Source organism: Balaenoptera borealis, assembly GCF_965194805.1.
Source record: "Balaenoptera borealis genome assembly, chromosome: 17".
Taxonomy (NCBI): domain Eukaryota; kingdom Metazoa; phylum Chordata; class Mammalia; order Artiodactyla; family Balaenopteridae; genus Balaenoptera; species Balaenoptera borealis.
In genome coordinates, this window is record NC_138876.1 from 12,182,064 (window position 1) to 12,195,136 (window position 13,073).

The 13,073-nt window shown below is 48.6% G+C and overlaps 1 long non-coding RNA gene across 1 annotated transcript in view; it reads right to left on the bottom strand.

Annotated features, from left to right (window-relative positions):
* The window catches only part of LOC309614574, a 426,058-nt gene that overhangs the window by 243,203 nt on the left and 169,782 nt on the right, over positions 1 to 13,073 (bottom strand). The window lies entirely within an intron of this gene.

Consider the following 13,073-nt stretch of genomic DNA (forward strand, 5'->3'; position numbering starts at 1 on the left):
CTACCTTCTTAGCTGTGTGCCCCTGGTAATTCATTTGATGTCTCTGAGCTGAGTTTCTTCATCTTTAAAATAGGAAGGGTGATTCCTCTCTGCAGACTCTTGCAGTGAGAATCAAATGAGAAAGGCCAAAAAGTGCCTGGTGGGGAGCAAATGCCCAAAATATGGGGGATGCTATTTCTCTAGCTCATCCATGGTCAGTCCTTAAACTGATATCTGTGTCAAATCACTTTCCCCCCGAGGAATATAACAGGCTTGCCTTGGGGCTTGGGGCCCGAAGGACCCAGTGGATCGGCAGAGTCTTACCCTTTGGCTTCTTCAAACTAGAACCTTGGCTACTCTATTCCCCAACACACACACACACACACACACACACACACACACACACACACACACACACACACACACACTCTTCCTCTCTTTCTCTCTCTCTCCCTCTCTCCCCTTCACTCTATGCATATCCACTCATGGCACCTCTGCTCCTATAGAAAACCAAGTGAATAGGGAAATGGCAGGGATCCCAGCCGATTAGAGATGCTGTGTGTCGTAGAGGGACCAGGCAGTCGCTTGTCATGTTCATGGAGGGGTTACCTCATTTATCCCTATCAGATCATTCAATCATTCAACAAGGATTTAATGTATCAGGTAGTGCATGCGGTACTAGGCAACCCCTGCTCTTGGAGAACTTAAGTCACCTAAGAGTCATTATCGATTTCCCAGTCTATCACCAAAACTTACTGCATAACAACAAAACCTCAGCGGCATAAGCACTATGTGTTCATGCGCCAGGGTGGTCAGGCAGGCAGCTCTGATGATCCTGGCCGGGCTCGCTGAGGGGTCTGGGAGTTGACTGGTTGTCAGCTTGTCGAGGCTGGTCTCAACTAGGATGGTTAGAGCACCCTGGTTATGCCCTATGTATCTCTCACGCTTCTCCTGGAGCCAGAAGTCCAGCCTGGAACTGCCCTGCCCGTGGTGATGGCAGAGGTCCAACAGTACAAATGGAAACACTTTTTCAAAGCTCTCCTTGCAGTGTGTCTGTTAACACTTCATTGGACAAAGCAAGTCACGTAATCGAGTCCAGAGACAGAAATAGAGGGAATGGGTGAGGCGTTGGACCATTCAAGAAATCAATTCACCATATTATTTTATAGAGAGAAAAGGGAGGGTGTATATATTTATGTTACTTACAGAAAGTTACTGAGCTAAGTGACCCAGTCAGGATTTGAACCCAGGCTCTTTGGACTGTGCTAAGTCCTGTGCCACTGCCACTAGAGCACGGGCCCAGAGGAGAGGTAGCTACGACTTGGATCACCAATGAAGCGAACCTGATGGGAGATCTGGGCCAGGCCAGGGAACGCTTCGGTGCATCTTAGGTATGGAAGGCCTTAGCAGATGTAGTGAAATACCTACCTTGCCCAAGAATGGACTTTCAGGCTGAGAACACACATAGGCTCTGGCCATCAAATGCTCTCCTTCAACCAACACAGAATGAGGGCAAATAGCAGTGAGTCAAATAGCTGGAATCAGCCCTTACTTGGGCGAGTGGGTAAGAATGAAGCAGATCCACAGAAAGGAATGCAATCTTCCCTGCATTTCCAAGCTCCATAAATCCAGGATCAAGGTCGAGCAAAGGCTCCATGTTCATTGATCCACCTCTTCCCCGTCCCCACCCCAAAATGTCCTGGTTTTACTGGAAATAAGGAGAGTGGCAGTGAACCCCCGCTGCATTGCAGCTCTGCTGCCTCTGCTGGGTTGAGACTAGAAAGAAAAGGCCAAATAGGGATCCGAGCTGATACCCAGCACCTGATTCAGTGGTTCTGGGTTGGGGCCCAGGGAAGAGTATTTTTCATCAACTCCACCAGGCGACTCTGGCACGGGGATTCTTCAGCTCACATTTTGAACCCCTTCTCCCCGTGATGGGCGAAGAAATGCAGCTGTTAAATCACTCCACACCCCACAGAGATCATATGTGCTCCAAGCTCAAAAGCATTCACGTTCTAGTGGGGAAACAGACAGAAATAAATGCACGTACACACACACACACACACACACCCAGATGTATACAGAAAGAGGGAAAGCTCTGTAATAACAGAAGCTAGCAAGCACTCACACTTCACACGGCAAGCACTCACACTTCACACGGCAAGCACTCACACTTCACACGGCAAGCACCATTTTAAGCCTGAGCTCGCGTTATCACATCTAAGCCTCACAGTAATTTTGTGAGGCGGGGGATATTTTTAGCGCCATTTTTCAGGTGAGAAAAATAAGGCACAGAGAAGTTATAAAGTGTCCAGAGGCCCAGAGTCAGTAAGCTGTGGAGTCAGCAGACATTCTGACCCCAGGGCCCAGGTTCTCACACACGGGCCGCAGAGACGCAGAGGCATTAATTCTGCCTGGCGGTGCTGTCTGCCACCCGAAACTTGAGCCTGTCCTCTAGCGCGCTTAGAGAAGAGAAGAGGATAAAGTTCTTGAACTTGCCTTACATCCCCAGCATCTTCGAGCAAAACTGCTGAGGTCATGAACTACTTTCTCTGACACCTTTTCAATGGGAAACAGCTTCATCATATTACCTGTCATTTTCTGCCCACCTCTTCATGCTGGCTTCCTCCACCCTTTCTGTGAAGTCACCATCCAAAGAGGGGGCCCCATGAGAGCAGCGGTTACCCCTGGGCCTACTGTGTGCACCCAGGCGAGGAACATGCCTTCCTCATGCTAGGACCGAAATCTCCCCTTTTGCAAACATGGAACTGAAGGAGCCTCAGAGAGGTTAAGCAACTTGCCCAGGGCCACACAGCCAGTCCAAGGCCCAGCCCTGTATCTGAACTTTAGTCTCATTTAATCTAGAGCCAGGGCTCTCGCCTCCTCTAAACTGTGATTCACGCTCCCGTGTCAAGGCTCTTGGGGATTTGAAGAAAACGTCGAGGCGTAAGCTGAAAAATATGATGACCATCTTTACTGGAGGAAAAGGAACTTCCTGCGTAGTTATTAAAAGTATGAGGGGGGCGGGGTAGGACTGGGAATAGGAAATCTGCTGCTTCCCAGCAGAGGGGGCATTTTGGAGCCAAGAAGATGCTATGTTCTGGAAGGCACATTCCAAGGCAGGGTCCGTCTCCCTGCAGCGGTCAGTGCCCAGGGCCACGGCGGAGGCCCCTAGGGCCGGGCGCCGGCTGTGGCTCCGAGGAGCGCTTGCTGCGGACGAAGTTTCTGAGGATGGGGACGGGCTTCCAGCCAGCAGCCGACAGGACAGACTCTTTGGCAAGCTTCCCTAGGATGGAATATGGAAAGATATTTTCCCTCCCTACTCCATGTTTCCTCAGCTTGGGGAAAAAAGAGAAGAAAGAAAGAAAATGGGCCCCCTTGTCCCAACAGAGGATAAGAGCTCACAAATGGAAAATCCACAGACCAAAAAGGAAATGCTAAAGAAAACATCATGGTTTCCAATTCAGGCTGGTGCAAATACTTCAAGTGGCCGCTACTATGGTCTGCCCTGGTGTGGGAATAGCAACATTTAGAGTGGGGTGGGGCAGGGCCTGGTCAGAGGTCCTCCCTGTGGAAGAAGAGATTCCAGCCTCGGGATGAGGAGTCCCGGGGCATAAGTCCTTTGTACCCAGTGGGGTTCGGCAGGATTGCAACCTCGGACTTGGTCATTTCACTTGGGACACATCTATGAAACGGGAATCATCTCTGCCAGGCCCACCAGCCTCACATCCCTGTGAAGTTTTAAAAATAGCAACAAACAATGAACTACAGCAACAATGTTAATGATGTTCACCCAGGGACAAAGAATTGTTCTCCCTCTGATGAGTGGGACAAAACGGTGACTGCAGAGGGAGGTGGTACAGCTTAGGGGGCATGATGCTGCAAAGTTCCAGAGCCAAACCACCTAGGCGGGAAATTGGGCTCTACTACTAACTAACTGTGTGACCTTGGGTAAATCACTTAACCTCTCTGTGCCCTAGTTTCCTCATCCATAAAATGTAGATACTAACAGTCCCAACCTCAGTGCATTACTGTAAAGATTCAATGACCTAAGGATTAATGATGATCAGTACGTGGTCAATATGTGTTAGCGATTATTATAAAATTGGTGATAGTCATACTATGTCACTTAGTAAAATATTATTCGTTAATGTTTGGGCCATCTTTGAATTCAGTATAAGCCTCCCCTACAAACAGAAGAGCTGTTGCTGGAGGAGCGAGGAGCGAGCTGAAAATACTTCATGTCTCAAGATCTTAGAGGCATCCATCTTAAGACGGTACAAAACGAATCCACGGAATACTCACTTAAGGGGTATTTTAGTGAGCGACGGCAGGGAATATGCCTAATAGTGGGGACAGGCCCTCAGTGTTCCGTTGCTTTTCTCCTTCATTCTGGACCCCCCTTGACCAGGTAGAGAGCAAGGGTGATGTCATTATGTCTCCAGCACCGCACTGGGTGCTGGGGGAGGACAGGGGAGAAAGGTCCTTCTAAGGCACGTACCATCCGAGGGGGGGATGAGCCTGGTGCATCGTGCATCTAAGTGGCGGTACCTCTGGGGATCCTGCGAGGGTGGCAGGGCTGAGATGGCACAGGAGCAGGGCCCTACAGGGCTGGTAGACCTGCGAGACGTGGGGCTGGGAAAGCTTGGGCTTGCCAGGGGACAAGAGCAGGATGCAGACGCACAGAGGGAGACCTGGGAGGCCAGGCTGGAGAGGCGTGCTTCCGTCCTGACGAAGGACTATGAATTCTAGGCCTCGGGGTCAGCGGGAACAGGAAACCACAGATGCCTTCACCGGGGAGGGAGAAATGCAAGCCAAGCCAGGCTTCAGGGAGATGCGGCTGGTAGCAGTGTAGAAGGTCGCTGGGAAGAGGCCGGGCCTGGAATTGGGAAGCTGCTGCAGCATCTCAGGGGGCCTGACATCGGGAGCTGACCCCCGTGCGGTGATGGTAAAATCCACCGAGTGGTGACTGGATGGATGGCGGGAGAGATGAACTGTTTGGAAGACGGTGGCATCACCTCATTCAGGAGAGCCAGCAGCTGGGCTGGGGTATGGTGCCAGGGAGACACGAGGGCTTAAGGGCTTCCTGAAGAGAAGCAAACATCCTGGAAGTCAGAAAAGGGGGCACTAGAACTTGTGTTCCCAGCCACTATGATTCTGCATCAGTTTTCTACAGCTGCCTTAACGAATCACCACAAATTCAGCAGTTTAAAACAAGATTTGGAGGCAACGTTAAGTGTCTATCAACAGACGAATGCGGGGCTTCCCTGGTGGCGCAGTGGTTGAGAATCTGCCTGCTAATGCAGGGGACACGGGTTCGAGCCCTGGTCTGGGAAGATCCCACATGCCACGGAGCAACTAGGCCCGTGAGCCACAACTACTGAGCCTGTGCATCTGGAGCCTGTGCTCCGCGACAAGAGAGGCCGAGATAGTGAAGAGGCCCGCGCACTGTGATGAAGAGTGGCCCCCGCTTGCCACAACTAGAGGAAGCCCTCGCACAGAAACGAAGACCCAGCGCAGCCAAAAATAAATATAATAAATAAATAAATAAAAGATTACTATAAAAAAAAACAAACAGATGAATGGATAAAGATGTGGTACACACACACACACACACACACACACACACACACACACACACACACACACACTGGAATATTACTCAGCCGTAAAAAAGAATGAAATTTTTGCCATTTGCAACAACATGGATGAACCCGGAGGGTATTATGCTTAGTGAAATAAGTCAGAAAGAGAAAGTCAAATACTATGTTTTTACTTAAATGTGGAATCTAAAAAATAAAACAAATGAATGAATATAACAAAACAGAAACAGACTCACAGACACAGAGAACAAACTACTGTTTACCAGTGGGGAAAGGAGTGGAGGGAGCGGTAAGATGGGGGAAGGGGATTAAGAGGTAGCACAGGGAGGTCAGCTCCGTGCTTTGCGATGACCTAGAGGGGTGGGATAGGGAGGATGGGAGGGAGGCTCAAGAGGGAGGGGATATGGGGACTCGTGTATGCATACAGCTGATTTGCTTTGTCATGCAACAGAAACTAACACAGTATTGTGAAGCAATTATACTCCAGTGAAGATCTACTAAAAATAAAATAAAATAAAACAGAGGATGTGATGTACAGCACAGGGACTATAGCCACTATTTCATAATAACTTTATATGGAGTATAATCTATAAAAATATTGAATCACTATGTTATACATAGTGCAACTAATATTAGTTGAAACCAACATTATACTGTAAGTCAACTACACTTCAATAAATTAAAAAAAAAAATTGGGGGTCAAATTCAGTTCCCTGTGGTTGTAGGATTGAAGCCCTGTTTCTTTGCTGGCAGCCAGCTGGGGGCCACCCCTAGCAACTAGAGGCCTCCCTCTTTGCACATGGGTCCCCACTTTTAAGCCAGCAGAAGCCCACCAAATCTTTGTCACACTTGGAATCTCTCTGACTCTTCTTTGGAGGTCTCTCTCTCATCCCATTCAGAGAAGGTTCTCTGCACAATCCAGGATAATCCCCCTGTATCGGCCCACTGATTACTAACCTTAATTACATCTGAAAAGTCCCTTGTGCCATGTGAAGTAACATACTCACAGGCATAACACCAGGGGTTAGGAGGTGGACATCTCCTGTCTACCAGGGCTTCTTTGCTTCTCGACAGGAAACTGGTAAACGTCACACACAATAAATAATAAGGTGTGGTCAGAACAATCACAGACGGTAACTCCGGGTTCTAGGGAATCCTGGAGAAGAGGCACTTTGCCACCTTGGAGATCCAGAAATGGAATATCAGGAAAGGCTTCCCGGAAGAAAAATGAGATTACCTAGTGGAATATATAGATGAACAGGAGTGAAGGGAAGTGTCACCCCCAGACTTGATTAGCCTACAGATTATCAGAATAACGTGTTTAGAAGAGGCCAGAAGCTAGAGTAAACTCCAAGGAAACACCCCAGGTCTGAGATGTGGACAGTATCGCAAGAGCCAGCCTCCCTGCACGCTAAGAGCTGTTGTTACTCTCCTCCCTCCTGGCGGGGTGATTCTGCCCTTCCAAGAACCTTCCAGAAGTAACACAGTGTACCTCCAGGGAAACCCCACTACACAAGGGAAAGGAGCGAAGTGAGTCTGCTGGTATGGGCAGAGGTCTGTGACACAGGAAATGTAAATGATATGCACACCAGTGTGCACGACAGGTTTCCAATTTCTCAAAAGAAAAAAGAAAGTGATCACTTGTGAGTATGCGGGGCCTTTTGGAAGCCAATGGTTAAATGTTCAAAATGGTTTTTAAACCTTTGGTAGCCTGAAATCGGCCGTGGTGGGATTTCACCACAGATATCAACAAACCTACAATTCAGGGTTTTTATTCCTTCCTGAAAGGTTGAACAGTGCACCACTGGGTTTGCATAAATTACCAAACTAGTAACAGGGATTATCTCAGGAAGAGGTGGGATGGGTTTCAAGGTGGTGTTGGTTACTTTCCCTTCCTTATATTATTAATTGTAAAAAGGGGGGCAATTAAAGCGATTGTTAATTTTTTTCCATTATTTTCCAGATATTAAAATAATGAACATAAGACAAACCGCAGCCTGCTTTAACCCCCTTTTTCAAGGCTCTCTGCCTGGGATGTGGCTTCAGCATCCTGAACACTGCACCTGCTTCCAGCTGGTCCAGGCACTGTGGGCTCTGACGTTCGTAGGCAGACGGGAACCACCGCCCAGCGATAACGGGCTGCTCCTCACCGACCGCATGCTGGGAACCGGGCAGCCCAGGCCAGCCAGATGGCTGAGGTCCTCCCCAGGTCCTCGGGGCAGGCTGGGCACGCCTCCCTGGGAAAAGCCTTCACCAGCTACAGTCTGAGCCACGGACCTCATGCCTCATCTGCTACGATCATTATGAATCATACGCAGATAATCAAGGAACAAGAAGAGCTCCTCCAGGGCCCGCCAGCTCTGCTCCCTGGTCAGCCCTTCCCCTTGTGCTGTCAGATCTAGAGGATTTTACGGCAGCGGGGAGGTCCCTGAACTGCAGAGAGCAAACCTCACCACCGGCCCAGCGGATGTGAAGCTTTCTCATTTATCACGCTCTCAGTAAAACACTCATCATACCCCATGGACCTCAGAGGTAAGAAGGTGGGCTCCTGCCCAGGAGGCTGGATGGAGACCCAGTCACAGACTAACTGAGGCTCCCCCCAAGCAGACACTCCCTGGTTTACCCTGATTTCGCGGCTGTCGCCACGTGGACCACAGAGTTTTCCACCTGGAACATTTCAGGAGGATCTTTCCCCTGGCGTTTCTCCAGGACTCTCTTCCTCTGTGACTTCTCAATGCAGTGAACACACAGAGTGCCATCCCATGCAGTGGTGGACACGCCATGACACGCAGCCATGATGTGGGATGAGCTCAGAGCCAGACTGCCAGGGGCTTCCAGGAGCCTAACAGGGGAAACCAAGGCACAGGCGGACGGCTGTCCATTTCCTGGACAGCCTCCACTGACCCCCCAGCCTGGGGGCCTGGCACACAGCACCTGATCATGACATGACTGCTGACTGTGGGCGATTTTATCTGACCTTCCGCAGCATCTTCGTCTTTCCTTATCATATCATCATGCATGTGAACAATTCGCATCCTGCCCTTCTTCTCCATAACGTAGCCATTATTAACCATCATCGCCATGTTTAAATGGCCCAATAATGAATTCTCTGCACATGCACCAGTTCCCTCAAACACTCCCATATTCCATGACCCTGAAGCTCTTTTTCTGATTTTTCACTGTTACAAATACCACTACGGCCAAGATCTTTGCGCACAAGCAAAACAGGATTCTGAAAAGTTACCCTGAAACAAATCTACCAATTTTTGACCAATACCAACCCCCAGAATACCTGCAGCTCGGCATGTGCGGCGTCATCCCTGACGCTGGGAAATGAGAGCGCCAGAGACCGAGCTTCTGTCTGGCAGGGGACAGGTGACCAGCTGAGGATGACTGCCAACATAAATGAGGGAGTTGGTGCCCGGGTTCTATCGACTCATGCTAAAAAAATGAAGCAGGAGGCAGATAACACAATTCATACTGTATCATCAGCTAGACAGCAGGAGTTCTGGGATGTAGTGAACCTACCCATCAATACCTGTCCTAACGTCACCACTGCCCTGGAACACACTGACATGGCCCAGGGGAAGCCCATACACAGTGTTTGGAAAGTCAGCACTCAAGGAGCTTGATGTAGGGTCAGGAGGCCTTAACTCGCTTGGACGCCTGGATTTGAGGCCAGCTGGGTTTTCACTCACCCTCTGTGCGTCCTTCAACCTCTCTGAGTCTCTGTTTTTCCATCTGTAGGTGGATGGGGTGATGACCTCTGAGGTCCCCTTTCTGATACTCTACGAGGCTCTGGAACCCAAGAAGATGCCAGCTGCTGACCCAGGAAAGGCAGGGGCCTGGTGTCCTCACCTGGACCAGGACCCTTTGCATTTCCAACCTCCACAGCACTGGAGCTCTGATTCGGGAAACCACCACTGTCTGTGCAGGATAACTACTCCGTGTCGCCCATGTGCCTTGTTGAATTGTAAGTGTCCTGAGGGCAGAATATGGTGTGACTCATCTATGCCTCCCTCACAACCCTAGCTGTGTGGTGAGTGTGTATGAGAATTCATGCTGCATCCTTTGTAACAGAAAATTAAAAAAACAATCTAAAAGACACCAGCAAAGGATGAGTTAACATAAATCATGATCCAGCTATGGAAGATGACATTTAGCTATTATCCTTATGACGGAGATCTAGCCTTACTAACACAGAAAGATACCCAGCACATATCCTCCAGGGATAAATTAATTACAGGACCACAGGGATGGTCCTGGTCGGCCACGTGTGCCATTTGTGGAAATCCCTGGGTCTTGGGATTTTAGGTGAATTTTTAAAACTTCATCCTTTGTCTGGTTCTGAATTATTTCCTTTTTTTCATAATCAGTAAGTATCCCTATCTAGCAGTGTCTGAGGCAGGAGTTGGCAAACTTTGGCCTTCAGGCCAAATCTGGCTACCATCTGCTTTTGTTCAAGCCACAAGCTAAGAATGGTTTTTACATTTTTAAATGATTGGGAAAAAAATCAGAAGAAGAAGAGCATATTGTGACATGACAATTATGTGAAATTCATTTCAGTGTGCAAAAATAAAAGTTTACTGGAGCACAGCCATGCCCATTTGCTCTGTATTGTCCACAGCTGCTTTTGTGCTACAGTGGCAGAGTTTAGGTGCCACAGAGTTTGTGTGGCCTGCAAATCCTAAAATATTTACTCCCAGGCCATTTGCACAGAAAGTCTTCCGACCCTGGCCTAAGACATCCCCTGCTCTGGAAATCTTTGCCAGAACCTTCCCTAGAATTGCAGCTCACTGGGGTTCTACGTCTTACATTTGATTATCATATATTCAGTCAATCCTCGCTATTTGCAGATTCTGTATTTGTGAATTCACCCACTTGCTAAAATTTATCTGTAGCCCCAACGACTCGGCATTTCACGGTCCTTTACCAACATTCCCAGAGAGGCAACAAAACAAGACAAAACAAAACGGAGTCTCCGGTCGCCCGTTCCCAGCTGAGGTCCACCAAGGAGACTCTGCTTCTTGCAAGTGGAGTGACTGTATGCCACTTTCAGGACAAGGTGTATATGCATCTCTACCTTCCCTTCCCCCCTCTCCCAGCTCGATGGGCAACAAAGTCCTTGAAGAGTCGGGGACCAGCAACATGGAAGAGGCCTGAGTCTTCCAATCAGTGCGTGAAGAAACACCACCCACTGACCAGGAATGTCCTCCTTGGGCTGTTATGTGAGTAGGAAATAGGCGTCTTTCGTGCTGAGCCTCTAGGATGTTGAGGTTTATTTGTCACAGCAAGCTACTCAAACGAAACACTGCCTCCTTTTCTTTTTTCCTTCTTGGATGAGGAAACTGAGGCTCAAAGTGGTAGACTGAACTTGACAAGGTTACATGGCTGGAAGGGTGTAGATTCCCATGAGTTCCTTGGAAAGTTTCTAAAGGCAGTGCTCTTTCCATAACACCCAGCTGCTGACATGCTAAGAGCTCTCTTTTTTTTTTTTTGATGTGGCCCATTTTTAAAGGCTTTATTGAATCTGTTACAATGTTGCTTCTGTTTTACATTTTGGTTTTTTGGCCACGAGGCATGTGGGATCTTAGCTCCCCGACGAGGGATCGAACCCGCACCCCCTGCATTGGAAGGCGAAGTCTTAACCACTGGACCACCAGGGAAGTCCCGCTAAGAGCTCTTTAAGTGTTCTGAGAGTTCGAATGAAAAAGGGTTCAGGGGGAAACATTCTAAAAAGTACAAAGCACTCTAGAAATAACCCAGTCGCATTTGTCATCAGCTTTCCTCTCCACCTTCCCTTTTCTTAGGTTCAGTCCATCCAGAATTTCATTTTCAGTGGAAACAGAGAAAGCGATTGTGGTAGCAGACATCACCAACCGTTCTCAAAGTCTTTTCATTACTCTGAAATGGGCTAAAAAAGCCCATCTTCTCCACCTACTGGGTCTCCATCCCCCCCACCCCCGGGCCTGTCCTGGCTGTCAGGCTAATTATGAGCACCGCCCACGGCCAGGCATGGCCAGGTGGCTTCACAGAAGCTAAAGAAGTTATCAGAAATGAGGACTGGATTTGACAATGAGGCCAAATGTGCAGACAGGGGCATTTCAAGGCCCTCACTTCCCTGCTCATAATTAGTCAGCTTCTAGCAATGATGAGAATCTGAGGACTTCGCAAAATAGTGACCTTCTCGGTCGCTCCAACGAGGAAGGATCCTTTCAGCCTCCATCACAGGGCTCTAAAGTGTGTACACTGATCGAGAGTTTCACAATATTAGCTGACCTTCTGTTCAGAGATGAGGACAAACTCCCAGAGAAAAGGTATTTAGTCTGTCCAGCGACTCTCCGTGCATTCAGTGTGCACCTACTGTGTGTCAGGCCGTGATCTAAACCCAAGGGAGACAGTTCCTCACCTTGAAAACCCAGGGCTTAATGAGAGACACAGACATGTTTGTCTTGGGTCCACATATTTTCCAGGGGCCACCACCCTTTGGGTCCCCATTCTTCACTGGACCAACAGCGATCACAGCAGCCATGATGGTCCAAACCTATGTGCGCTTATGCGTCTGTCTTTCCCAGAAGACTGTGAGGATTTCTGTAAAGGTCTTTTCGTCTGTGTGACCCCAGCATATAACACAGATTCTCAAAAGGTGTTGCTTGGATTGAATTGAGACAAATGAATGAATGAATGAAGCACACTGGGAATACCAAAATGAACAAAAACACATTTCCTAAGCCCAAGGCAACGATTATAGATTAATATTGAGGGTGCATAGGTAATTCCAGTAAATCCAAGAACATCAGGCATGTAAAGAAATAATGCAGGGCTTCCCTGGTGGCGCAGTGGTTGAGAGTCTGCCTGCCAATGCAGGGGACACGGGTTCGAGCCCTGGTCTGGGAAGATCCCACGTGCCGCGGAGCAGCTGGGCCCGTGAGCCACAATTACTGAGCCTGCGCGTCTGGAGCCTGTGCTCCGCAACAAGAGAGGCCGCAATAGTGAGAGGCCCGCGCACCGCGATGAAGAGTGGTCCCCGCTTGCCACAGCGAGAGAAAGCCCTCGCACAGAAACGAAGACCCAACACAGCCATAAATAAATAAATAAACAAATAATTTTTTTAAAAAAGAAATAATGCAGGAGAAGGAGTTAGTGCTGGTAGGGGAGTCTCCCCACAATGACCAGATATAAATTAGGACCATCTGTTACCTATTCCACAGCTTCCGGGACCTGCCTCAACATAGCATCCGCTGCACATTATTATAACCTCTGGCTCATCATCTGCCCCCTTCAAAGACGAAATTCCCCAAGGAGCAGAGACTGCTTCTCTCTTGTCCGTTCCCCAGCACCCAGCAGTGCTCAGTAAACATTTTTGGAATGGATATACCAAGTTAGAGGCACAAAGACACATCATAATTCCATAATAGACGTATAGATATAGATCCCTATCTATCTATCATGTATGTATGTATGTATCTACAGTGGTGATATTCTTACACA